The sequence below is a fragment of the Ascaphus truei genome, chromosome 3 (genome assembly GCF_040206685.1).
Source record: "Ascaphus truei isolate aAscTru1 chromosome 3, aAscTru1.hap1, whole genome shotgun sequence".
In the NCBI taxonomy this organism is placed as follows: Eukaryota; Metazoa; Chordata; class Amphibia; order Anura; family Ascaphidae; genus Ascaphus; species Ascaphus truei.
In genome coordinates this window covers 320,944,054-320,971,381 of record NC_134485.1, presented here as the reverse complement: position 1 = coordinate 320,971,381, position 27,328 = coordinate 320,944,054, and positions in this window count along the sequence as shown.

Sequence of the window (27,328 nt, the reverse complement as noted above, 5' to 3'; positions counted from 1 at the left end):
CCAATCAGGACAATATTTTTAGATCATCCCCTCGCAGGGGGATTTGTTGTGTATATCCAGATGTTACAACCGCATAAATAACCCTAAGAAGGGTCTGCAAGTGAACTAAAAAAAATATATACATTTATACTAGTTTTTAATTAAACAGACACAATAATACAATCATATTAAAACTACATAATAAAAAGCTATTCTTATTCCTGGTGCATAAATAAATAACACTCAATTAGATAACTATTTATCCCTAACAGAGAAAAGCCTTTAGAAAATCCTCAGAGTGAACTCTATGGAGACACAGACATTCAGTTAATAATAATACACATATGAATAGCATATGGATAATCCTGGACACATGATACATAAAGCTTGGCCCCCTGCAGACGCACTTACTAGAATTCCCTCCTGCTGTCTCTGTACGTTCTCCCTACTTACCAATTAGATTGTAAGCTCCTCGGAGCAGGGACTCCTCTTCCTTAATGTTACTTTTATGTCTGAAGCACTTATTCCCATGACCTGTTATTTATATTATTTGTTATTTATATGATATGTATTACTACTGTGAAGCGCTATGTACATTTATGGCGCTATATAAATAAAGACATACAAATACAATACAATACACATAATATTTTAAAACAATCTATGGGAATATAGAGAAGCGATGAAAAAAAGAAAGAAAGAAAAAAAACATCCAACCTTTACTCAATAAATTTATATATATATATAAAAGTCACCTTAAAATCTATAATAATATTACAGTCTAAAACCTTTTATGTAATAAAAAATTATAAACAAAGCAATAAAAATCACCAAAAATACACAATTAAACAAACCAATCATCAAAAATACACAATTAAACAAACCAATCACCAAAAAAAGTTTAAAAAAAACAAGAATCAAAAAAACACAATTATAAAAAACAAGAATAAAAAAAACACAATTAGAAAAACCAAGCAGTAAAAAAACAGAATTAAAAGAAATCAGATAGTGAGATATACCACATGGTACACCCCCAATCCGATTGGTTGAAGTACAATGTGATGGCAACCATTTTTTTTAAAGGATGTGACATCCCTTTAAGATGATGTCACATCCTATTAAAAAATGCAAGCTGTCACATGGTACTTCTACAAATCGGATTGGGGATACTTCACATGGTATATCTGACAATCCGATTGGTTCTAGTACCATGTGATGGCAGCCATTTTTTTAAGGATGTGACGTACTTCCCTTTTGATGACGTCATATACTTTAAAAAGAAAAACTGTCACATGGTACACAATCTAATTCGGATTGGGTGAATACCATCTGCCACACAAATGTGATGTCACAGGCCTTATATAAGGCCTGTCCCGTCTCATTTGACCATACGAAGTCAACGAGACAACATCCGCCCCATTGGATTACAATATGCAGATGAAGATAAAGAAGAAAGAATAAAGAAGATGGTCTTACCGGCTGTTAAGGAGCATTGCGTCGAGTGTCAAGAGGTTCCTGCTGTTGCTGATGGACTCGTAATCGGATGGTGAAGACGTCAAAAGTAAGAAAAACATTCATTGTATATATTTTCAGTGCGTATTTTTGATGCTTGGTTTTTCTAATTGTGTTTTTTTGATTCTTGGTTTTCTAATTGTGTTTTTTTTATGATTATTTTTATTGCTTTATATTTTTGGTGATTGGTTTGTTTAATTGTGTATTGTTGGTGATTGTTTTTTATTGCTTTGTATTTTTGGTGAATGTTTATTATTAGGTTGCCCATTGATTGCCATAGTGGCAAATCATGCACATATTATATGGGCATGATGTACCACTGTGCCAATCGATGGGTAGAGGGTGGGGGTAGTTGCCCCGGGGAGGGTGGTTAGGCATCCCGGATGGGTAGTGGGGGAGGGGGGATTAACCCCTTAATTATTATAGCGGTTACTAACTGTTAAGGTGATTAAGGCTGCGTTATAGTGCCTTGCGACGCGACGTCGCTCCAAAGCAAATACCTGGGCTCTGTCACAAGCGCTTATAGCAAGCGCGACGGAGCGACCAAAAATTTTGAAGCCGGGTAAATTTGATTTTTTAGAGACAGTCACCACATGTGACTGTCTCTAAACCAATCAAATTGCACGGTCTGCCCCTTTTAGTGACATCACTGGCCTTGTCGCCAGCGACGTCACTAAAAATAAAATTACAACTTTTGCCAGTGGCTACGGCGATGGGTGACATCATCAGTAACGTCGTCGTCGCCAGCACTATAAGTGCGGCCTAAGGGGTTAATGGCCATTAGTTTGTTTTTAATTGTAATGTTGCTGCTCATGGACGACATGGCCACGGAGAACGGTGATGATGATGGCCTTCATCCCGGCAGGAGTAAGTAGAACTTTTAGTTTATGCTGGCTGAATAAGGTTTTCTTTTAAATGGGCAAATTAACTATTATTCAGATCTGATAATAGTAATTTTGGCCATTATTATACTGTATGTGTTGAGGGGGGTTGTTGGGGGTAGAGGAGGTGGGTAGTTGGGTTGTTGTGTTTTTTATTGTTTATTGGGGGTAGAGGGATTGGGTGAATGGGGTAGCTGCCCCAAGGGTGGGTGGTTAGGCCTCTCAGGTGGGTAGCGGGAGTGGTTAAGCCCTTCATTACCATAGCGGTTACAACTGCGATGGTGGTGAAGGGGTTAACTCCTCCCGCAACCTTCCTGGCAGGCCTAACTACCCACCTTGGGGCAAGTACCCCTTTCATCCACCCCCTCTTCCCCAATATAGAGGGTACTCAGGTTTAACCCCTTCATTGCCTTAGCGGCTAGCCGCTAAGGTAATTAAGCTGTTTTTATTTACATTTTAATACTAGTGCACGGGAGCAGGGGGTCTCCGGAGCTGAATTGCATTGAATTCAGCCTCAGGGACCCCCTGCTTCCCGAGTTACTGGCCACGGTATGGGGTGCCGGTATCCCCATGCAATGTTTAAATCTCCCATGTCACGTGACCGGGACATCTAAACACATAGGAGATACCGGAACCCCATACCAGTGCCTGTGACGCGGGAAGCAGGGGGTCTCCGGACCTGAAATGAATGCTGTTCAGTTCCGGAGACTCCCTGCTCCCGTACACTAGTATTACAATGTAAATAAAAGCACTGCGATCGCCTGTGGGCGCTGTGCAGGGAGAAGCGGCTCTCTCTGTGCAGCTTTTGCAGATCATACGGGGGAGAACTTTGAGGCTGACATCACATCGCTGCTGTCCTGGGCTGTATTGGTATTTTCCTACCTCACGGTTTGTGACTTGTGGAAATGGTTTCACATTCATTCTGATTACCGTGATTACACAAATAACAACCCGTTCGATATAGCAGTGATTTTATCGAAGCTACTAGAATAGGCCCCTTAGTGTGTAGCCTTGCGTGTGTAATGGGTATTCCCCCACCCAATAGCATATGGTATGTGTGTGCGGGGAACTTAATGTTACCAGGTGTGGTGCTTTACCTGTTAGGCTCACAGGAGGCCTAAACCTCCGCCACGGGGAGCCTGGGGCACGTATAAATAATAGGAGTAACCTCGTACTCGGTGCAGCGCCTCCACCTGCGATGGCTCCCACCAGAGGGGGAGTGGTTCGTCGCAAGACAATATATATATATCACACACACAGCATGTAAAACAACCAATAACTTTACTGTAGCAACCGTACTTATTCATATATATCAACAGGTGTCCCTCTCTAGAGGAGACACTAACTACTGCGTCTCGCAGGACGCTACCCCCTTTCACTGGGTGATCCCACCCCGTGTCCAGTAACCCCACACAATATGTCCCTTCACGTGAGATAGATATGTGTGACTGCGCAGCCACTAGTCCCGTGTAAGGCTGCGGTATCAGTAACAGCCTGTGCGCACGGCGCGGCGTGCACTGTGCGTGTAAGCACTGCCCCTCAATGGGGCTGGGCTCAGTACGCACCGTCACGCAGAAGGTGCAGCCGCGCCGTGCGGCAGGGTTTTTCACAACTCAATACAATTGAGTTTAGTCCTAGCGACGGAGGCATAGCCACGCCCCCACCGGTGGTTCACCCAATGAGGGCGAACCAGCCTCGTGACGTTATGGCCACGCCCCCGCAAATCCCCGACCACGCCCCCTCCCGTCGCAAGCTCCCCTCTCCCTGTCAGACCGCAGATCGCGGTTAGCGCTGTGACACGCGCCGCACCCCCCGTCGGGCGCGCGTGTCACAGACATTACTGGGACCGCAGCCTAAGTATAATAGAGTATCGTTGGTGCACTTGGTGAGGGTTACCTGCCGAGTACTCCAGTGCCCGGGCCTGCCAAGAAGCTTCACAAAGGATCCGATGACCGCTGACCACAGGAACTACCGTCCGGGGCGATCCCACCCGGATGGCTGCTGCAGCGACAGCGAAGTCTGAGCCCAAACCTCTGGATGGACGCGCAGCGTCTGCTGTGTCCCTAACTGACTCTGGATAATAAGGGGCAGGGTCCCTAACCTGGGGCCTGTCCCTGAAACACTCAAAGCTACTGGTGACTCAGGGCTATCTGGGGCCTAGGGGGCTGCTGGCCTAGTGCAGGGGGTAACTGACTCCTGCACCCTACCTCCTTCCCCTTGCTGCTCCTGACGCCGACTGACTAACATGCTCAGAGCCCACGAAATGTATCTAATCTCCTCTGCAGGGAGATGCTGTAGCCCTATTGGCTCCCTGGGGTCATGTGGGGCGCTCCTTAGGCTCATGGGATATGTAGTCCCTCTCTAGAGCCCTCTGCTGGTTGGCTGCCTCTCGCGAGCTATCACTGCGCATGCGCGAGCTTCCCTGCTGGCCACCGCACAAAGATGTTCACTGCGCGCATGCGCGAACTCATGCGAAATGGCAGCGCCCTGCCGCCCTGCTTCGGGAGCGCCGGGAGTCCTCGCAACGCGATCGCGGCCCTAGCAACCGGCCGCACGCGTCCCCGGCAACCCCACGAAGCAGGATCCTACCGCCCCCACTCTTGCGTTCGCCCGACGGAACCGCCATTGGGCTCGGCGGCACCCGCGATTGCCAGCAAGGTGAGGCGGGCGACATGCAGAGGGGGACACGGCTACACGTGTAATATGTATGTATGTATGTATGTATGTATATGTTTATTTATAAAGCACCATTAATGTATACAGTATAGCACTTCACCGCAGTAATACACGTGACATAATAATATAAAATAACAAATAATACAAATAACACACAATTGGAATAAGCGCGTCACACATACAAGTAACATTAGGAAAAGGATTCCCTCCCCCGAAGAGCTTACACTCTAAGTGAATATGCCACTGGTCATCAGTGACTGGGCCCTGCATGTATACGTATGCTATCGCAGCTCACTATAAAACCACTCTGTTAGTGAGATTTAAGTGGGAAACTATCTCTTATTTTGCACTGCAAAGCGCTGTGTGATCTCACTATTTCTGTATATAGCAGTATGAGGAGGATGGATTCTCTGCATTGTTGGACCACTGAACTCATCTTTGTTACTTTAAAAAATTCACCTTTTTCCCCCAAAGTTTTTCTTTTTTCTTGTTCTACTCGGGTTAACACAATCTGCTTTTAAAAGCCACCTCCCAATCCAGTTCCTGTCATAATATACTATACAATCCATGTTTACTTAGTGGAATAAATAGAATACAATATATAACAGTATATTCATTTGTTTATGAACAGACCAACAAATGTATGTATGTATATCTTTATTTATATAGCGCCTGCTGTGTACTCAGCGCTTTACAAATACAATCTTGGGAACTATAATACAATAAGTGCAACAAACAAGATCAGACAATAGGATAGAACGTCCCTTTCCAGGAGAGCTTACAATCTAAGTAGTAGATTTACAGAGACAGCAGGTGAGGGAATAAGTGCAGTAGATGGCAGTGCTTGGCCACAATGGTTGATAGGAGTGACTGTGGGTGTGGTTCACTAGCCATGGTTAACTGGTTGATTGGTTAAATGGTTAAATAGTTAAATAGTTAACAGCTTCCTTTTACTTATCTCTTACTTATTTGTATTTTTTTCCCCATTAGTTTCTCTAACAAATAGATCAGAACATTCATACTCAGTCTATGAAAGGATCATATTAGCGCCAAACAGCATGTCAATAAAACATTTTATTATTCCTTTCAAAGTTTATTACACTTGTTGGCAGAATTAGTCCTTATAACAGGGACTAGTTTTCCAAAGGGGCCAGATTTTAAAAATGATGTACTGTATGGGTAGGAGGGCCAGAAGAGAAATGGGACCATTCGCCGTGGCTATTTTGCTGCAGGGTTTAGGCTTTTTAGGGTTAAACCAGGGTTTCTCAGCTCCAGTCCTCAAGACCCCCAACAAATCAGGTTTTCAGGATATCCCTGTTTCAGCACTAGGGTTGCCAGGTGTCCAGTATTGAACTGGACTGTCCTGTATTTGGACACTCTGTCCAGTAAAACATTAGAGGTAATACTGAACATGTATGTGTCCGGTATTACCTGTCTGGACATAGTGACCTGACCGGCTTGGGGGGCTGCGGTCTTTCCCCGAGCAGGGAGAGAACAGGGCTGTTGCTAGGGGGCGGGCAACTTCCTCCATCCAGATTGGCTGCTGCTGGGTTATGCAGCCAATCAGGAGGAGGTGGCAGGAGCCTAGGAGTGGTGCCAAGGAGAGGAGGAGACAGCATGGAGCGAAGAGAGGTTGTGTGTGTGTCTCGAGCACGTCGCACCTTTCACCATTGTGTTCAATATTTTTGGAGAAGCCGCCTGGCAACCCTATTCAGCACAGGTGGCTCAATCAGTGGCTCATGAGCCACCTGTGCTGAACCAGGGATAGCCTAAAAATCTGACCTGTTGGGGGGGTCTTGAGAACTGGAGTTAAGAACCCCTTCGTTAGGGGTTAAGGTTAGGGTTAGGGGGGAAAGTTAGGGGTTACAGTTTTTAGGGTTTAGGGGTTGAGTAAAGGTTAGGAATATTAGGCATCAGGACTACTAGGGTTAGGGGTTACATTTAGAATTAGGGGTCTGGATGAGGGGTTACGTTAAGGTCATAGGTTGCAGTAATCAGCATTACCCAAAATGACCCGGAATTCTCCAGACTCCCAGGGTCATCGGCGGTGGCGAACTGTCCTGGTGGCCAAACGGCCGTGGCTAACTGTCTTAGACTCGGCCAGAAGACTATGGCAAAGTTATTTTAGATATGCAATGTATTAAACAAGACATAAAAACCCTTATACTTCAATCAAATAATAACAATAATGTGATACAAAATTATAATAGCATGTTACAAAAAGGAAATCATGTTTGAATCATATTTTCATCATCTTAGCTACAAAGTGAGTTTCAATGTGAAAAATTGCTGGAACTGTTAAAAAAATTAGCAGATGATTGGAGGGTCGCTCACAAATTCTGCTCGGGCTGCTGTTGAGCATAGATATTGCGTAATCATTTTTACAAATGGGGTGTCAAAAGCTGGGTTACTTTCTTTAAAAAGATTGTGCTCTCTCCTGTAAAACTCTGTACCACTACTCTCTGTGTGGCTTATAAATTAAATCAGAAGAAAGCAAAGGGAAGTAGGTGGTGCCAGCAACACTGATCATGTTTCAGGCACAAAAGCAAACAGATGTTTTGCTTCCAAACAGGACCTTTGACTTTTGTTCTTAACCGGATAAAGAGACAACCTCATTTGCCCTCTGCTCTCTGCTTGATGCAACCGTCTGAAGCTTTGAAAGAAGCAGAGATTGAAGTGTGATAGTGAGGGAGAGGGGAGGCAAATTATACTGTACAAGCTGTTTCTACCATTCATTCTGTTCTTAAAGGAGCAATTCTGCCTGCCTGTTCCTCCCCCCCCACCCCCCCACCCCGTTGTTTACATAGCTAGAAGCAGGGGGTCTTCGGAGCTGAACTGCATTCATTACAGCTCCTGGGACCCCCTGCTTCGCAAGATATTTTTGGGGCACTGGTAGCCAGGGCCTCAAACAGATCTCCTGGGGCCCAGGAGTACATTTTCAACCAGCCCAAGACCCCACTGTGTCGGCAGTCTTGCAACCCCCCCCCCCCCCCATTTCAAACCCTGCGAGCCCCATGCTCTATTTCCCCCCCTCTACGCACGTATTTCTCTCCCCTATCTCACTCTTACCCCCTCGCTTCTTTACTCCCTCTGTCCATCTATTACCCCCCCTCACTCAATCCAGGTTCCTCAATCCCCCTCCTCACACACATAATTCCCCTCCCCAATAATTACACCGTCCCACACACACACACGCACAGAATACATACAAAAAAACCACCACCTCTAAATACAAACCCCCCAAATACATACAAACCCCCACCCCGCAAATACATAAAGCCCAGCCCACCCCCAAATACATACAAACCTCCCCCACCCACCCCCCAAATACATACAACCCCCCACCCCCAAATACATACAAAACCCTCCCACCCCAAATACATACAAACACCCCTTTACCCACCAAATACAACCCCCCCCCCCCCCCACAAATGCATACAAAAAATCCTAGCCCCCCAAATGCATACGAAACACACACTTACCTTGGGGATGGTCTCAGGCATTTGGTGCCCCGGCTCTCCCCCACTGCGCCTCAGAGCGAGCATGTGATCGCAGCGTCACTGATTACCAAAGCGTAAGATGAGAAGTCCTCCGTTTCCCTGCGTCAGAAAACAATCTCCCCTAGAAAAGTAGCTAAAATAGTCCATGGCGTAGGTACCACATCAGGGGGTCACTGGGTGCTGGACCTTATGACATAGTTCAGTAGTTCCCAATCTTTTTTACATTGTGAACCCCTGTTAGAGAAGATTTGTTCTGTGAACCCTGGTAACAGGAAGTGTGGGGCCCCGCACATAGCGCGTCAATTTAGTGAACCATTTAGCCTCACACGAGTGAAACAATCTCTCTCATCCTTCTTTCTCCCTCATCCTTTCCTCTTTGTCGCCCTCCCCCATCCTCTCTCCCCTCCCCCTCTCCCTTGATCCTTCTTCCCCCCCATCCTCCTCTCTGTCCCCATCCTCCTCTCCCTTGATCCGTTCCCCCCGTCCTCCTCTCTCTGTCCCCAACCTCCTCTACCCCCTGTCCTCCTCTCCCTTGATACTTCTCCCCCCATCCTCCTCGCCCCACCCTCCTCCTACCCATCCTCCTCTCCCTACCCATCCTCCTCTACACCCCATCCTCCTCTCTCCCCATCCTCCTGTCCATTTATCCTTCCCCCCATCCTCCCCTCTCTCCCCATCCTCCTGTCCCTTGATCCTCCTCCTCTCCCTCCCTCCACCATCCTCACGACTGCCAGCTCCCCTTACCTCCTATACCGGGTCAGTGGGTGAAAGGAGGGGGGGAAATGGAGGGTAGAGGAGAGGACAGCGTGAAACTGCAGGCGCCCGTAGGGTAGAGGAGAGGGGCAGTGGAAGGTAGCAGAGGATAGATACTAGGGGTAAAAGAGGGGGCCTATGGAGGTTAGAAACGGGGGGAGCAAAATGTAGCTTGGAGACTGACGTCACACGCTGTCTGTATCCCCCTACGTATGCTCCCATGTGATGCAGAGAAATATGGGGCGCATGGTTCTGATGTTATGGGGCGCATGGTTCTGAGGCCTCGCGTTGACAGCATCAGCAGAGAGAGCGCCTGCCATTACCCTTTTTTTTCTATCCGAGTGAGCTCTGAGTCCAGGTGGGGACTTGAGTCCATATGCCTATGATGTGCGTGGAGCAAACAAGGGGATACAACACTTGAGTATAACTGGTTTATATAGATATGTATTCAACGGTTAACAGTAACATCGTAATCGTTAGAAACAGGATCTCCACACACAAATAACAATACAATTCTCATTACAGTTCACATAAGCTGTGTGTGTGTGTGTGTGTGCATGTGTTATTCTCTGCTTTAGAGGTCTCCCAATCCTGGGTACGCGGGCCTATATTTGAGGTACCGGTACACCGTTGGAGCTCGTATTTGTACTTGGGTGTAGCAGGCCTATACTTTGCAAAGTTTGTATCGGGACCACTCTATCCTATGGTCATCGGGGGATCCCCTCCGTTGGTAGTCTTCCTCTCTACTGCTACCGAATCTCAGCTGCTGGGCTATCCGGATTTTTAGGCTGCTCTCTCTCAGCCGAACTGCACTCACCCACACGGGACACGTGCAGGTCCCGTCACACCGGTTACTCTAGATCGAGCCTCAATCCTCCATGTCCGCTCAGATCTGACTCCAACGTTCATGGCTGCCCCCTTTTAAAACCTCCTTCTTAGTCCCTCCTGCTTCCCCAGTATTTCTACTGGATCATGTCCCTTGGAGAGGAATTATACAGAAAAAAGTGCACAACCCAAAAAACAACCTAATCGTATTTAAGACAATGTCTAATTGATACACCACAAATTTGATCCTTAAGGATTAATGTTAAAAAAAATATAGTCACATAAGGCACAACCCTACTGTGGAAGTAATAAAAAATAAATATATAAACCATACAAAACCGTTGGTGTAGCGTCTGCTGCTATAATTAAAGAGTGGCTCAACACTCCCACGAACTAAGAGATAAAAACAAGAAAAAAGCGCAAAACGCAAATGGTGAAGTAAGTCAAAGTAAATGCTTTAGTAATAAAAGGGTGCGTACATCAGATATAAAACTCATTCGCATTTGCGTGTAATCACACACGATATTACCACACGGCAAACATCAAGATGAATGGTCTGGAGGGTGTAGTTCTGGTCACTCAGCTCCTGCAGTCTGGGAACACCGTCAGCGTCTCTCACGTTGCCCGCGACCCGGGGTTAATGTCCACAGTATCCAGCAAGACCGCTCGATCACCGGATCATCTGTCCTGTGTTATGCACTGCGTGCACGAAGTAGAAGTCTCTTACAGCTGATCACGCAATTGCGCGAGGGCAGGCTCCCACCACGGTCTCGACAACCAGCACTCGGCAGTAGTATCCCGTTTGGTGGACGCGCCCTGTAGTGACGTCACTCATGCAACATGCAGCTTCACACGGACCATAGCCAAATAGTGATGGCAGGGATCGTATACATAAAAATGCTCAGATGAACATACAATACTGGCGAGGGGTATTAAAAGGTACCACAGTTGAAACAAAAAGTAATCCTACGCGTTTCGAAGCTATAAAACGCTTCTTCATCAGCGTTGGAGAGGAACCTGCTAGGGGGCAGTGTGCATGTGTTGCTTGCCATACACAGGGGTTACACTTGTAGAAAAGGGTTATATTGGTAGTCTCATGCATGGGATTAGTAATGCCCCATAGTGAATGGACCTTTCAGGAATACACTTCAGGGGTTCGGGTTTAGCAACCCACAAACTATGTACAGCATACTTCTCCCATACCTAGTGAAGTATTACAAATATGTAACCGTCCCTGCCCAGCTCCCTGAGGTTATATCAGTGTAGTGGTGTAGAGGGCATCCGCAACCATTTACGTAGTCTCAGGGGTTGTCAGTGGTCTGCTGGACAATGGAAAAGATGGGCGCCAGGAGTTTTTCTACTGCATCCTCAAGCTTTATTAATATTCCCATTCTTGGGAACACTGCAGTCGCAGTACATTATTGATTGACATGGCTGCACATATTTTCCTCCATGCTGATATTAATACGTATACAGTCTTCCCTGAGTGCCCACTCTTAACACACAAGAGAGGAGCATCTTATAGTTATTTAAGTAGCCAGATGCCCGACCCACTTACTATATCTGGTGGGTCTGCTCCCACATCCTTGCAGTCCGTTTTACTGTGGGCCCCTGCTGAGATCCTGACCGGAGCTGTAGAACATTACTATTACTTCCCCACTCCTGTTTTGGAACTGCCACTTCCTCTGGGGCCACTGATGTGGATAGGGATCTGCTTGTAGGGCTGATCCCTAGACATCCTTGTGGCACTTCTGCTTGGCCCACTTAGGCATGTCTGCATTTTCTTTCTTAAGACATGTTCTTACTTAATATGGCCATAGTAAAGGATCCTTACTAATGGGGGGCCTGACCTGAACTTATACTTTGGGGAACATCTTCCCTAGCTCTAAGCTCAGAAGCTTCTCTTCTGCTGCCAAGCTGGAACTCTCCACCAGACTCTTAGGGCTGGGACCCGCTGCGCCCGGTGGCGCGGGCGGCCGCACGGGCGTTCCCCACCAGCAGGGGAATCCTCCCGAGCCGGTCCTAGTCCCCCCTGGCTGTAGAGCTCACTACGCACTGTGACGTGTCAGCCGCCAGGGGATTCAAGAGAATTGTAATCCCAAGCGGCGACGCGTCACGTGGTGTGGCTGTGAGCCAATGAGGAGGGGAGGCAGCGGGGAGTGGGGAGGAGAGTGTGGAGGGAAAGCAGCAATTTTAAATAAACTGCAGCACCAAGGAAGTCCCCCCTGTTCCCTCCCACAGACTCTCTCCTCTTGGGGGGGGGGCCCCTTCCGATTCCCCCCCTGCTCCGATCCCCCGGGCTCCGATTCACCCCCCCCCCCCATGTGTATTTGTGAGTGCGTGAGTGGTAGTCTGTGTGTGTGCCTGCCTGTGTGTGTGCGTGAGTGCGTGTCTGTGTGAGGAGTTGAGGGGCTCAGCGACAGCGGTTGAGGGGCTGAGGGGCTGAACGGCTGAGGAGTTGAGGAGTTGAGGAGCTGAACGGCTGACAGGCGGTCCCGCCCCCTCACATCATGGCCGCGCCCCCCTCATCATGGCCGCGCCCCCCCCCCCCCCACCCGTTTTGGCCACGCCCCCCCCGGTCGCAAAAATGGTACCTTTAGACCGGAAAAAGCCCCAAGTGCCTCTCCACGCGCCGTCTGTCTGCAGTGCGGGCGCGTGGTCTGAGGCAGCGGGGCCTTAGCCTTATGCTTCTCTCCTTTATGACAGTATGCTGTGTCACCACTGGGTTGAGTTTAACCTCTACTGAGTTATTCTGGAAGCCAGGGATCATGTGTAAGATGACTTAGCTCAGATAGTGTCAACTCAGCCCTCTTTTCCAAGCACGACAAGGTCTGTTCCTTTTCTTACTTTATTTGGAGAAAGCAGGGAAAAACAGTCTCTTGTGTAGAGGTGTAGGTGTAGATATCTCTGTGTGTGCTGGGTAGTAAAGGGAGGTGAAAAGATAATCCTGCAGTACCATTACAGGGGTTACAGCAAGGTACTCACTCGTCCAGAGGTATGGTGGAAAGGAAGTGCCAATGTATGCTGGGTAGTAAGATAGCCTGGGGACAGACCATCTGTGGGCAGAGCAGAGGGGGAGAAAGCAGACTAGCCCACTTGAGAGAAAGGCTGGGGCTGCTATGGCAACTCACAGGAGTGTCTGGGGGAGCTACAACATGTAGCAATGTAGCTTGAATGCCAGTCTCATATTTTTCGCGGGCCTTTTGTGTCAGTGTGACTGCCCGTTTGGGCCTTGCGCCTGCCTGCGCCTGTTGCAGTTGCGCGGCGGTCTCTGTGTCTGAGTGATCGCTCTCCTGCGTGATGTCTGGTGAGGCTCTGAGTTCTGCCATGCTGTAGGTGTGTGTAGACCTTTTGCCAGTGCATGTGGCGTGCGGTCTTTTACCTTGTCAGCGATGGGCGTCTGTCTCAGATGATGCCGAGCGGTGTCCTGCAGCGTGCAGCATAGGGGTAGCTGTACTCACAGGTGTCCGGTGGCTCTGACCCGTGTCCTGGCGGGTGTCCGGTAATGTGGCCCTTGATGGCGCTAGCCGTGGGGACGTGCGCAGGGGTAGGTGAGATAGTGGCTCCTCACTATGGGGCTGTGCAGAGGGTGAACTCAGACAGAGAAAAGCAGTTAGGTTTTGTGTAAGAAGCACTGTTTGTTGCAAAGCTGCTGTGCAGTGTAGGCTGCTGCTTGTCTGTTAAGGCTGTAGGCTGTGTGCAGTTTGAGCTACTTGGTGCTTCCTTTGTCTGCAGAGACTGCTCTGTTTTATCATGGAGTCTGGAGTAGCAGCTCCTGTAAGTGTCTGTAAGGCACACGATATCTTTTCACTATTTTGGAAGCCAGGGATCATGTGTAAGATGACTTAGTTCAGATAGTGTCAACTCGGCCCTCTTTTCCAAGCACGACAAGGTCTGTTTCTTTTCTTACTTTATTTGGAGAAAGCAGGGAAAAACAGTCTCTTGTGTAGAGATGTAGGTGTCGATATCTCTGTGTGTGCTGGGTAGTATAGGGAGGTGAAAAGATAATCCTGCAGTACCATTACAGGGGTTACAGCAAGGTACTCACTCGTCCAGAGGTATGGTGGAAAGGAAGTGCCAATGTATGCTGGGTAGTAAGATAGCCTGGGGACAGACCATCTGTGGGCAGAGCAGAGGGGGAGAAAGCAGACTAGCCCACTTGAGAGAAAGGCTGGGGCTCCTATGGCAACTCACAGGAGTGTCTGGGGGAGCTACAACATGTAGCAATGTAGCTTCAATGCCAGTCTCATATTTTTCGCGGGCCTTTTGTGTCAGTGTGACTGCCCGTTTGGGCCTTGCGCCTGCCTGCGCCTGTTGCAGTTGCGCGGCGGTCTCTGTGTCTGAGTGATCACTCTCCTGCGTGATGTCTGGTGAGTCTCTGAGTTCTGCCATGCTGTAGGTGTGTGTAGGCCTTTTGCCAGTGCATGTGGCGTGCGGTCTTTTACCTTGTCAGCGATGGGCGTCTGTCTCAGATGATGCCGAGCGGTGACCTGCAGCGTGCAGCATAGGGGTAGCTGTACTCACAGGTGTCCGGTGGCTCTGACCCGTGTCCTGGCGGGTGTCCGGTAGCGTGGCCCTTGATGGCGCTAGCCATGGGGACGTGCGCAGGGGTAGGTGAGATAGTGGCTCCTCACTATGGGGCTGTGCAGAGGGTGAACTCAGACAGAGAAAAGCAGTTAGGTTTTGTGTAAGAAGCACTGTTTGTTGCAAAGCTGCTGTGCAGTGTAGGCTGCTGCTTGTCTGTTAAGGCTGTAGGCTGTGTGCAGTTTGAGCTACTTGGTGCTTCCTTTTTCTGCAGAGACTGCTCTGTTTTATCATGGAGTCTGGAGTAGCAGCTCCTGTAAGTGTCTGTAAGGCACACGATATCTTTTCACTATTCTGGAAGCCAGGGATCATGTGTAAGATGACTTAGTTCAGATAGTGTCAACTCGGCCCTCTTTTCCAAGCACGACAAGGTCTGTTTCTTTTCTTACTTTATTTGGAGAAAGCAGGGAAAAACAGTCTCTTGTGTAGAGGTGTAGGTGTAGATATCTCTGTGTGTGCTGGGTAGTAAAGGGAGGTGAAAAGATAATCCTGCAGTACCATTACAGGGGTTACAGCAAGGTACTCACTCGTCCAGAGGTATGGTGGAAAGGAAGTGCCAATGTATGCTGGGTAGTAAGATAGCCTGGGGACAGACCATCTGTGGGCAGAGGAGAGGGGGAGAAAGCAGACTAGCCCACTTGAGAGAAAGGCTGGGGCTGCTATGGCAATTCACAGGAGTGTCTGTGGGAGCTACAACATGTAGCAATAATGTTGCATCTCTAATTGTATTGTATTGTATGTCTTTATTTATATAGCGCCATTAATGTACATAGCGCTTCACAGTAGTAATACATGGGGTAATCAAATAAATAACAGATAATATAAATAACAGATCATGGGAATAAGTGCTTTAGACATAAAAGTAACATTTCGGAAGAGGAGTCCCTGCCCCGAGGAGCTTACAGTCTAATTGGTAGGTAGAACGTACAGAGACAGTAGGAGGGAGTTCTGGTAAGTGCGTCTGCAGGGGGCCAAGCTTTATGTATCGTGTTCAGAATATCCACAGTGCTATTCATATGCTTCTTTAAGCAAGTGTGTCTTAAGGTGGGTCTTAAAGGTGGATAGAGAGGGTGCTAGTCGGGTACTGAGGGGAAGGGCATTCCAGAGGTGTGGGGCAGAAAGTGAGAAAGGTTTAAGGCGGGAAAGGGCTTTAGATACAAAGGGGGTGGAAAGAAGACATCCTTGAGAAGAACGCAAGAGTCTGGATGGTGCATAATGAGAAATTAGGGATGAGATGTAAGGAGGGGCAGAAGAGTGTAAAGCTTTAAAAGTGAGGAGAAGAATGGAATGTGAGATGCGGGATTTGATCGGAAGCCAGGAGAGGGATTTCATGAGGGGAGATGCTGAGACAGATCTAGGAAAGAGTAGAGTGATTCTGGCAGCAGCGTTTAGGATAGATTGTAGGGGAGACAGGTGAGAGGCAGGAAGGCCGGACAGCAGGAGGTTACAGTAATCAAGACGGGAGAGAATGAGGGCCTGAGTCAGAGTTTTAGCAGTCGAGCAACAGAGGAAAGGGCGTATCTTTGTTATATTGCGGAGGAAAAAGCGACAAGTTTTAGAAATGTTTTGAATGTGAGGGGCGAATGTGGGAGAGGAGTCGAGTGTGACCCCTAGGCAGCGTGCTTGGGCTACTGGGTGAATGATTGTAGTTCCAACAGTAATGTGGAAGGAGGTAGTAGGGCCAGGTTTGGGAGGAAGTATGAGGAGCTCTGTTTTAGCCATGTTGAGTTTAAGGCGGCGGAGGGCCATCCAGGATGATATAGCAGAGAGACATTCAGAAACTTTGGTTTGTACAGCAGGTGTAAGGACAGGTGTTGAAACAGCAAGCTGCTGGGAGAGAGGGAATGGCACTGTATTTATCACACAAGCACTGTGTTTGTGTACAGAGCCAAACACATACAGCTAGCACTGAGAAGCTGACAAGCAGGGCTGCAAGGAAAGGGGGGGGGGGGCGAAATGGAAGAGGCAGACAGGGGTATCCCTGTTCTATGACACTCCCCGTCTGGTATCTGTAGATACCACTATATGACAGGCTATGTGGAACATATGTGCAATGCATACAACATAACAACATAATAATGCAAAGTCCATGTCCACATAACGAGGTGATACCGTTCGGTACCACTGGCGTTGAAATCCCTTGGCAAAGTCTTTCAGCAAAGGATGTCGGGTGGATGAACCGCTCCAGGTTTGCTGGTTGCACCACAATGTCTTTTTGTAAAGGTCTCTGGCACTGTTTCCTTTTAGCCTTATGAGAGAACAGTCCTTTTGTCTCTGTAGTTTCACCCACGGAGTGCGTCCCCTGGTAGGTATGCCAGCCATGGCAGCCTGTCACTCTATCACCTGGCGTTTGGCAGAAGGAGATGGCTTTTGGCTCCTTGTGGAAGCGGGACAACACTCCTGGAAGACTGGTTGTCAAGTCTAGCCCAGTGAAGAGGGCGTCGTTCAGGGGGACTCCCTGGAGCTGAACGCTGGGGCTGAACACTACCCGGATTTGATCAGGTCCCTGAGGGTGGTAGGCCCTAGATAATTAGAGGTGCCGGCATTCTTCACCTTCCTTCATTAGAGGTGCTGGCTTTGCGTGGCCGGTAAGGAGTCTCTTCTGGATGAAGGCCACAAAGTTGCTTTTGGTCTCCGGCTCCCCTTGTGGGTTACGGCAGAGCGAAGTGAGCCTAGAGATGGCATGTTCTCTATTGTTCAGGAGGCGTCTTTTTGGTGAACGGAATAGTAGCGGGTTCACCCGGCTGCCCGGTCCGTCTTTAGCGAGCTCCTTGACTGTTAACCTCGGGAATCCTCTATCTTCCCTCAATGGTGTTTGTTCGTCGTCGTCCCTTGTTGTCTGGAACGCTGTGCACCGTAGATCATCGGTGCATTTCACTTGCACGAGAACATCTCCACATAGTTTGGTGAGACGCTTTTGTGTCTCTTTGTTGACTGCCATCGGGAGGTTATTGTCTCCCTGGACGTGACGAAGAACAGTCTCTTTTGCCCTAGTAAATCCCTTTATAAAATGTCTCTGTGGCTGTCTCTTTTTAGACGTGCGAGAGGACAGTGTTTTTGACACTGTGGCTTCACTTGCGGGGCGCAATCTTTTGCGTCTATGCCAGCCGTGGCAGCTGGTTGTTTTGTCACTTGATACTCTGTGGAGAGGAACAACTGTACATCTTAGTCGTGCCATTGCTCGCGAGAGGACTGTTTGATCGTCTATTGCCTTTTGGACGATCCCTTTGTCGGTCACCTTTGGGAGGTTACTTTCTTCCTTCGGTGGAATCGACTCATCATCCTTAGCTGTCTGGACTGCTGAGCATCCCAGGCCATTGTCACATCCCCCCGATGTGAGGATGTTTTTGTCGATCTCAGGGGTATGACCTTGTCTTTTCTCTTCACTTGGCCCTTCGGTCACTTGGAGATGGCCAAGACATGGTTCAGAGAGAGATGTGTGTCCACATTCTGTTACCACCGTTCTGCGGGCATCAACATAGTCTTGCCCATGCTCTTTGTTGGTGCATGCGTTGCCCACTATCACCCATCCTAGGTCAAGTCTTTGGGCGTATTGCGCGTTGTGGGGTCCGTTATGCTGTTTACGGACTTTATGTACCCTCATGATGTCCCTGCCGAGCAGCAGCAAGATCTTGGCGCCTTGTCCTACCGGCCGGATGTGGTTGGCTATTCCTTTGAGGTGGGGGTAATGGCGTGCCACGTCTGGTGTGGGAATCTCGTCCCTGTTTGTGGCCATGTGGTTGCACTCGATGAGTGTGGGAAGGGGCATGTTCACTTTGCCGTCTATTGAGCATATGGTGTAGCCATTCACTCTTCTCCCTGTGGTCTCCATTCGCCCTGCGCATGTTCTGAGAGTGTAAGGAGAAGCACCGTCTTGTATGTTAAACATGTCGAAGAACTCTGACCTGACCAGCGATCGGTTGCTCTGGTCGTCGAGGATTGCGTATATCCGAATAGCCTTCTCAGGTTGTCCCTGGGGGTGTACTGCGACAAGGCATATTTTGGAGCAGGACATTTTGTCACCTTCCTTTCCGCAAACCTCAGTGCGCTGAGATGTGACGGATGTTGACTCTCCTTCTTCTTTCTCCCCGCCATGCTCCGCTACAGAGGATGGGTTGTTGAGTTGATGGAATGTCAGCGCCTCTGGGTGTAATGATGTCACGTGCTTGTCACTTTCGCACACTGTACATTTGATTTCTTCTTTACAGTCTTTGAATAAATGAGTTGTGGAAGCACAACATTTGAAACAAGCTCCCCATTCTCTGAGTAAGTTCTTTCGCTCCTCTATGGGTTTCATACCGAATCTGATACACTCGTTAAGCGGATGCGGCCTTTTGTGTATAGGGCACTCTTTGATAAGGTCCCTTGGTTCCTTGTCTCTGGCGACCGACTGATCGGGAGTAGTTTGGGTCGTGGGAGGCACGTTCGTCCTGTGGACCGAGATGGGTGTTTGGGTGTTACCATATCTCGTCGCTGGTCTCTCGTTCCTCAGGCTGCTTGCACTGTATGTGGTTTGCGCACCTAAGATGAAACTGGGGTTGTTCCTTGTCCTTGCCGCTTCGCGGATGAAGCTCACGAAGAATGAGAATGGGGGGAAGGCGACTTGCTTCTCCCTTTTGTATTTGGAGCCTTGTGAGATCCATTTTTCTTGCAGGTTGTAGGGGAGCTTCTCCAGGATGGGTCTCACTCCACGAGCTGAGTCTAGGGCGTTGAGACCTATTAAGGAATGGTCTTTCCTTGTGAACTCCAGTTCTTGTAGGAGGTCCCCGAGCTCTCGTAACTTCGAGTAGTCTTTAGTTGTGATCTTGGGGAAGCTGTCGATTCTTTTGAAGAGCGAATCCTCGACTGCTTCGGGGCTGCCGTAGGTCTCTTCTAGCCTTTCCCACACTAGGTCAAGACCTACATGGGGTTGGTGCGCATTTGCCGCCCGAAGTCTCTTCGCGTGCTCCCTGGATTCGTTCCCCAGGAACTTGAATAGCAGGTTGAGCTCTTGCCTTGCTGAGAAGTCCAAGCTGCTGATTGCATCTTTGAACGTGAACATCCACGTCCGGTACTTCTCAGGGCGGTCGTCGAAGCTGATGAGTCCTGCGTGTACCAGGTCGCGCCGGATCATGTACTTGGCTATGTCTGGCAGGCCTGAGGCATCGGCGTGTTTGTCCCGTTCTGTGGCAGTTGCTGGGAGGGTCCTTGCGGTCGCCTCTTCCTTGGCGTGGATGCGTGATGACTGCTGGTCGGCGTGAGGGGCTGTGTTTTCCCGTGTGGGTGTGCCTGGATGGCGAGCCCATTGTAGTGCATCCGTGTGCGCGCTGGCGTGTGGATCACTGTTGCGGCTGTGGCTATCCCAGGCAGCATGTACCATTGAAGGAACAGCGTCTTCTCCTCGTGGGCCTAGCAAGTCTTCGGTGTCTGTGGAGTCGCTCCATCCGTGTTGAGATGGTGCGCTGGTGTTTACACTGAAGAGGCTCCTTACGTAGTCTTCAGTGCGTTGGGCTGGATCCTCTGAGCTATCCGTCTGTACGGTTGCTCCCCGCCATCCTGTCTCGCGGCTGCTTCTAGGACTTCAGCTTGGGCTATGGCGGCAGCGGCGTCCTCCTCTTTGCTTAGAGCTTCTAGGTCCGCGTCCAATGCGGCCTTTCTGCACGCAGCGGCGGCATTGGCGGCGGTGGCGGCGGTAGCAGCGGCGGCGGCATTTGCAGCGGCGGCGGTAGCAGCGGCAGCGGCATTGGCAGCGGCAGCAGCATTGGCAGCAGCGGCGGTAGCAGCGGCATTGTGCTCCTCCTCTTCTATGCGCGCTTTTTCTGCCCTTACGGCTGACCATATTCGGCCCTGGCACGTGCGGCCTCTGCGGTGGCTCGCGCCTTGGTAGCGCGTGCGCTGGAAGCGTTGAATTGCGCTAATCCTGCTGACCTTGATGAGTGCCTGGATGCGCTGGAGCGCTGCGATGCGGTCTCCAGGAGGAGCTCTTTTCTCTCGCTTTGGGTGTCTGCAATGGCGGTTCGCACGTGGCTATCACGTGTCAAGTCAGTATTGTGCTGTAAGTCCCTTTCATGTAGGCTTTCACCGGTATTAGCCCTGGCCAGGTAAGTGACATATGCCTCTGACAGCCCTTGGTAGCATAAGTGGTCTATCTTTAATTGAGTTATTGCCTGCTCGAGCTGTTGTACAGAATTGCCAGCGGCGGCGACATTGCGTATCCCAAGTGTGGTAGTGTTCCAGGCCAACTCTAATTTAGCGCGGTGCGCTTCAATGTCAGTCTCATATTTTTCGCGGGCCTTTTGTGTCAGTGTGACTGCCCGTTTGGGCCTTGCGCCTCCCTGCGCCTGTTGCAGTTGCGCGGCGGTCTCTGTGTCTGAGTGATCGCTCTCCTGCGTGATGTCTGGTGAGGCTCCTTTTTCCAGTGCATGTGGCGTGCAGTCTTTTACCTTGTCAGCGATGGGCGTCTGTCTCAGATGATGCCGAGCGGTGTCCTGCAGCGTGCAGCGTAGGGTAGCTGTACTCACAGGTTCCGGTGGCTCTGACCCGTGTCCTGGCGGGTGTCCGGTAGTGTGGCCCTTGATGGCGCTAGCCGTGGGGACGTGCGCAGGGGTAGGTGAGATGGTGGCTCCTCACTATGGGGCTGTGCAGAGGGTGAACTCAGACAGAGAAAGGCAGTTAGGTTTTGTGTAAGAAGCACTGTTTGTTGCAAAGCTGCTGTGCAGTGTAGGCTGCTGCTTGTCTGTTAAGGCTGCAGGCTGTGTGCAGTTTGAGCTACTTGGTGCTTCCTTTGTCTGCAGAGACTGCTCTGTTTTATCATGGAGTCTGGAGTAGCAGCTCCTGAAGTGTCTGTAAGGCACACGATATCTTTTCACTATTCTGGAAGCCAGGGATCATGTGTAAGATGACTTAGCTCAGATAGTGTCAACTCGGCCCACTTTTCCAAGCACGACAAGGTCTGTTTCTTTTCTTACTTTATTTGGAGAAAGCAGGGAAAAACAGTCTCTTGTGTAGAGGTGTAGGTGTAGATATCTCTGTGTGTGCTGGGTAGTAAAGGGAGGTGAAAAGATAATCCTGCAGTACCATTACAGGGGTTACAGCAAGGTACTCACTCGTCCAGAGGTATGGTGGAAAGGAAGTGCCAATGTATGCTGGGTAGTAAGATAGCCTGGGGACAGACCATCTGTGGGCAGAGCAGAGGGGGAGAAAGCAGACTAGCCCACTTGAGAGAAAGGCTGGGGCTGCTATGGCAACTCACAGGAGTGTCTGGGGGAGCTACAACATGTAGCAATAATGTTGCATCTCTAATACAGCAAGCTGCTGGGAGAGAGGGAATGGCACTGTATTTATCACACAAGCACTGTGTTTGTGTACAGAGCCAAACACATACAGCTAGCACTGAGAAGCTGACAAGCAGGGCTGCAAGGAAAGGGAAGGGGGGGGGGGGGGGGGGGGCAAAACGGAAGAGGCAGACAGCGGTATCCCTGTTCCATGACATGAGTCTACTCTATTAACTCCTAAAATACTTTTAGTAACCTCATCAGGAGAGGGGGAGGGGAGAGGGTTACAAATATGTATATTACCAAATTCACTCTAATGTCCATTACACTTTACAACTGTTCATGAATGATCATGGCCACATAACAGTATTATAATCTTCACATAAACTACGAAATTCTCCTTTCTTTAAAGTCCCTACACTCCCCTTCACCTCCATATATCTCAACTCTGACCCTCGTCACGCCCCTAGCTCGCCTCTTGTGCTCAACCCAAAGTTGTCCCATCTTTGCACCTTTTACCTGTACAACCATCTCCCGTCTTGAACCTTTTTCACGAATTTCTCAGTACCTATGGAACGCTCTTCCACGCAATATTTGTCAAACACCTTCACTTTCCACATTCAAAGCCCAGCTGAAAACTCCCCTGTTAAAAGAAGCCCCTTATTACACTTTCCACATTCAAAGCCCAGCTGAAAACTCCCCTGTTAAAAGAAGCCCCTTATTACATTTTCTACGCCTCTGCTACGCCCTTGACCTCCCCAGACTACAGTTTTACTCTTACTGTGTCTGTAAGCCCTAAGCATACCGCTTTGAGTGTAAGCTCTTTGGGACAGGACTTCCCTTTTCCGTATGTTGTCATTTACCTGTTGCACTGATCCCCATTGTATGTCATTTATTGATCTTGTATTGTAATTTTTTAAAGTGCTGCTGGTACTATATAAATTCAATTACAGTATATAACCACGTACATTTAAAAAATACTGGTAGAGGACTGCTAACATGAAAGATCAACAAGTATGTTGTAGTTTTTTTTATCTGATCCCTTACTCTTGATTAACCGTTTGTCTGTCAGTAGGGTTTACATTGCAATCTGTTGCAGGTCCTTCAGTAACAAAGGTATTTACCAAAATCTCTGGTTCTCTCATTGTTTTGACTGCCCTGTAGTATATGGAACGACCATCACTATGCAGCAGTAGCTGTATTGCGTGCTTAGCTAAGTAAGGCTAAGTCCCCGCCAGCGCTGATCAGGCTGAAAGGGCGGCGCTTGCGGAGGACACTTACATATATAGATATATGTAAGTCCCCGCTCACGCGGTGCGCGCGGCGCTTAGCAAAACATAAAATCTATACTTACCCGTGCACTGAACTACCCGCGAATGCCCCACTCCTCGCGCGCGCACAAGCCGGACACCCGGCGCTCATGCTTGGAGTGCTTTCCAAGCATGAGCGCGCTCAGCGCCAGCAGGGACTCAGCCTAAGTCGCCATACCATGTCTGATACAGCTCCTGCTGGTTAGTGTATGATTTCCTGGTAGATCCCATCATACAGATACTCAGCACTGTGAGAAATACCTTTGCAAATCTTTCTACTTCAAAATAAATCCTAACAGGAGTGCAGAGCTGGTATATACTTTCCTGGTTAGTGTATGAGGCCCCGGAGTCCTAAAAAAAAAGATCTGAGAGACAGTCATCTTATTTGTGACCACATAGAAATGGGTATTCTTTTCTTTCAAGGGAAAGACCTGCAATGTATCTTCTACTATCAAAAGAACATTTGTTATCCAATGTCACTATGATAATATATTGTATGTATATATTATCTTTGAACTCCAACACACTTTTATGTTATAATTCAGAGGCAGATTTACAGCCACCACAGGAAGCTGACATCTTATGTGTGTAGCCAGGTCCCCTCTGGGTGGTTGCGCCCCCCCCTCACTGAGCTTACCTCCGCGGTGACCGGGAGGGATGCGGCCGGTCGCGGGGGCATGTAGGGATCGGGCGCGAGTGCGCGCGCCTGCCCGTGTTCTGGAGAGGGGGGCGTGCGGACGTGTGAGCGCATAGGCGGGGACTCCCAGTGGCTCCTGCAGAGGGGGCCGCCATATTTTCCTTGCTCGCGCATGCGCAGTGAGTCCCTGCAGCCGACGGCCAATTCAGAGCTTTGCGCATGCGCAGGTGAGGTGCGCGTGAGGCGACCAATGGGAGAATAGCTCCCAAGAAGAATACAGCCCCCAGCATGCACAGGGGGGGGGCTAGGTTAAGTGGTGCCAGGGAGCCACTAGGGTTGCCCGAATCCCCTGCTCAGGGAATTGATACTTTTCGCGCGCGCTAGTTCAGTCAGGACCAGGAAGAGCTAGGGGTAGGAGGTGAGTGCAGCGGTCTGTGACCCACTGCATTAGGCCAGCAGCCCCCTAGGCCCCAGTTTGGTCCTGAGCCATATACCAACTTGTTGTGCTATAGGGACAGGCCCTAGTTAGGGACTCTGCCCCATTATCTGTTTGGTAGTCAGGGACAGGGCCCTGCAAGGTGGGTTCTGGGCTCAGAACGTCACCAAAGACACAGAGACTTACGGTGATATTATCCACGCCGGAATTCACCCCACGCGGTGGCGGAGGACGACGCCGGACCGGACGGAATCCCTGTCGCAGTCTGCGGAACCCGGGGCCGGAGTCCCGGGCAGGTATCATTCAACCAGTGCACCAACACTGTACAGCAACGGTAGGAGCATGCCTAAAGGGCGGGGTATCACTTGGGGACACTTAAGTGGTAGAGTGGCCAAGGGCCCTGTACAGTTCATTTGGACACGGTGTGGGGGTACACGGTGGTTGGGAAGGATAATACTTTCAACGAGAGCGAGTATTGTTGTGATTCATATAGAGTATAAGTATACTTATGTGCATGTGTTCAGTAAAGACCGTTCTGTTTATACCAGTGAGTATTATTGTGTTGTGTCCTGAGAGGGACTCCTCCCGCTCCGTCGGGATCCCTCCCAGGTGGAGGCGTTGCACCACGAGATATTGTGATATATATATATATGTACCCCAGGCTCTCCATGCAGAGGCTTAGGCTCCTGAGGGCCACACAGGTAAATAAGCACCTGTAGCGTCTGTATTCACAGGGAATACCCGTTACATATGTGACACAAGGTAATTGATTTAATATTATTTTATTGTAACTCCTCCCTCCCTGGCTCAAAAGGAGAGTCACATCAAAGTGCATTATTTATGTACAGGTGGTGCTCAGCGCCTCTATTTACCTCCTCAGGGTGCTGGCATCCTTGCAGGCTGGTATTGTAAGCGGAGATGGTAAGGAAGGGCGCCAGGAACGTTTATAGTACAAACAGTTTCTTTACTCACATATGGAATCATACACACATCTTTGTGCACCATTGCAGCACCCTAAAGAGGCACATGGCTTTTCATCCTTTTGCATTCTGGATATCGGAATCCCTTGCATAGCAACTGGGGCTTTCCTACATCCCACCAGATCCCTCTTACAGGGGTGCACTCTCATTCAAGGATCCCTGAAGAAGAAGCGTTACAGCTTCGAAACGCGTTGGATTAAAGATTAATTATTGCTGTGATACCTTTTACTACTAGTAACGGTTGCTGTTGCTCATTTGAGCGTTTTAGCCTACAGTGTGGTATTACGTGCATGGTGCTTCCATTGCCCGGCGACACTGTTTTACATCCGCCTTGGTTACGCTCCGCATTGCTTCATACCCCAAGAGTGACGTCATTGGAGCGCGCGATCCGCAAGGCGGAACACCATTGCTGGATGCCGGTTGCCCTCCCCTAGTGAGCATAGATCCACACGGGTGCCTGTCACGAGCTCCAGAGACTCCAACTCTGCTACAGAGACTATCTGCTGTGATTTGTACTCTGTGCATAAAGGACATTACAGTGTGGTGTCGAGCCATACCCTTGGAATACCTGATATGCTGATTGCAGAACTACATCGTGTGAGAGACAGATGACATCAGACTAACAGCAGAAAAGGATCCATTGGGGTTACATCTTCGAGACCACCATCTCTGATGAGGAGTGTGCGGTAACTTCGTGTAACACTACACGTGAATGCTTTAAATGTTCATATATGATGTATGCAGAATACTTACCTCTTTTATAGTAAATCACGAACTTTGATATACTTCACCATTCGCGTTTTGCGCTTTTTTTGTATTTTATCTGCTGGCATCCTTGCAGGCTGGTATTGTAAGCGGAGATGGTAAGGAAGGGCGCCAGGAACGTTTATAGTACAAACAGTTTCTTTACTCACATATGGAATCATACACACATCTTTGTGCACCATTGCAGCACCCTAAAGAGGCACATGGCCTGTCATCCTTTTGCATCCTGGATATCGGAATCCCTTGCATAGCAACTGGGGCTTTCCTACATCCCACCGGCTCCTTCTTACAGGGGTGCACTCTCATTCAAGGATCCATATCCTGTCACCCTGGGCCGAGCCCTCCCCGTCCCTACCTATTGGATGCAGGTGTGATGGTGGATCTGTCGTTTGAACAGCTCCATAGTGGTACTCTGAGGCCCATATCCAAGGGACTACACATGTGGAGTACCATGCACATTCCTTGTTTAGGGGGGACAAACCTCACCCTCATAATGTGGCCCAATCTTAAATAAGGGACATTCCCTAACTGCAAAAGAACGAAAGGTGACCATACATCCCTACACATATTTTCACATTTAATCTGTACATACTCTATACAAAATGAGATTCCCTATCTGTTTCCTCCTGGGAACCTGCACCTAGAAGCTTCTACAGCTCTATATATACCCAGCAGTAACATCACAGGTCACCATGCCTACAGTGGGAGTGGCTATAATAATACTTAATATCCTACACCAGGTGGCAGGATAAACACCTTCATGAAGATGAGTGTGGCTAAGGCCTCGTCCAGGGTGCTGGCTTCGGAGGGAGGGCGTGCTGCCGTGCGAGCTGCCGTGGGACACAATGTATTCAAATTGAATACTGGTTGTCAGGGTAGCAGCTGCCCTGTCTCCGAAGTACGGAGTTGACGCTGGCTACAGTTTCAATAAACAAACCAATTCGTTTTTTGAAGCTGCAGCAGCGTCACTGGGACCTCGGCAGCCAATGAAATCATTCTTGAGAATGATTTCAAGACTGCAACTTGGATCCCTAATCTCAGGTCTGTAGCCCCGCCCCCTCCTCGCCTCCTGAAACAGTCTGCTGGGGATAAACACACATCGCCCAGCAGACTGCCGCCCTCCCTCCCGAACGCCCGCCCTCCAACTCCTGCCTCCGGCACCCTGAACGAGGCCTAAGGTTTCTGCCTAGTAACCCTGTACCATGTGATGGGAGAGAGTTGTTACACTGCCGAAACC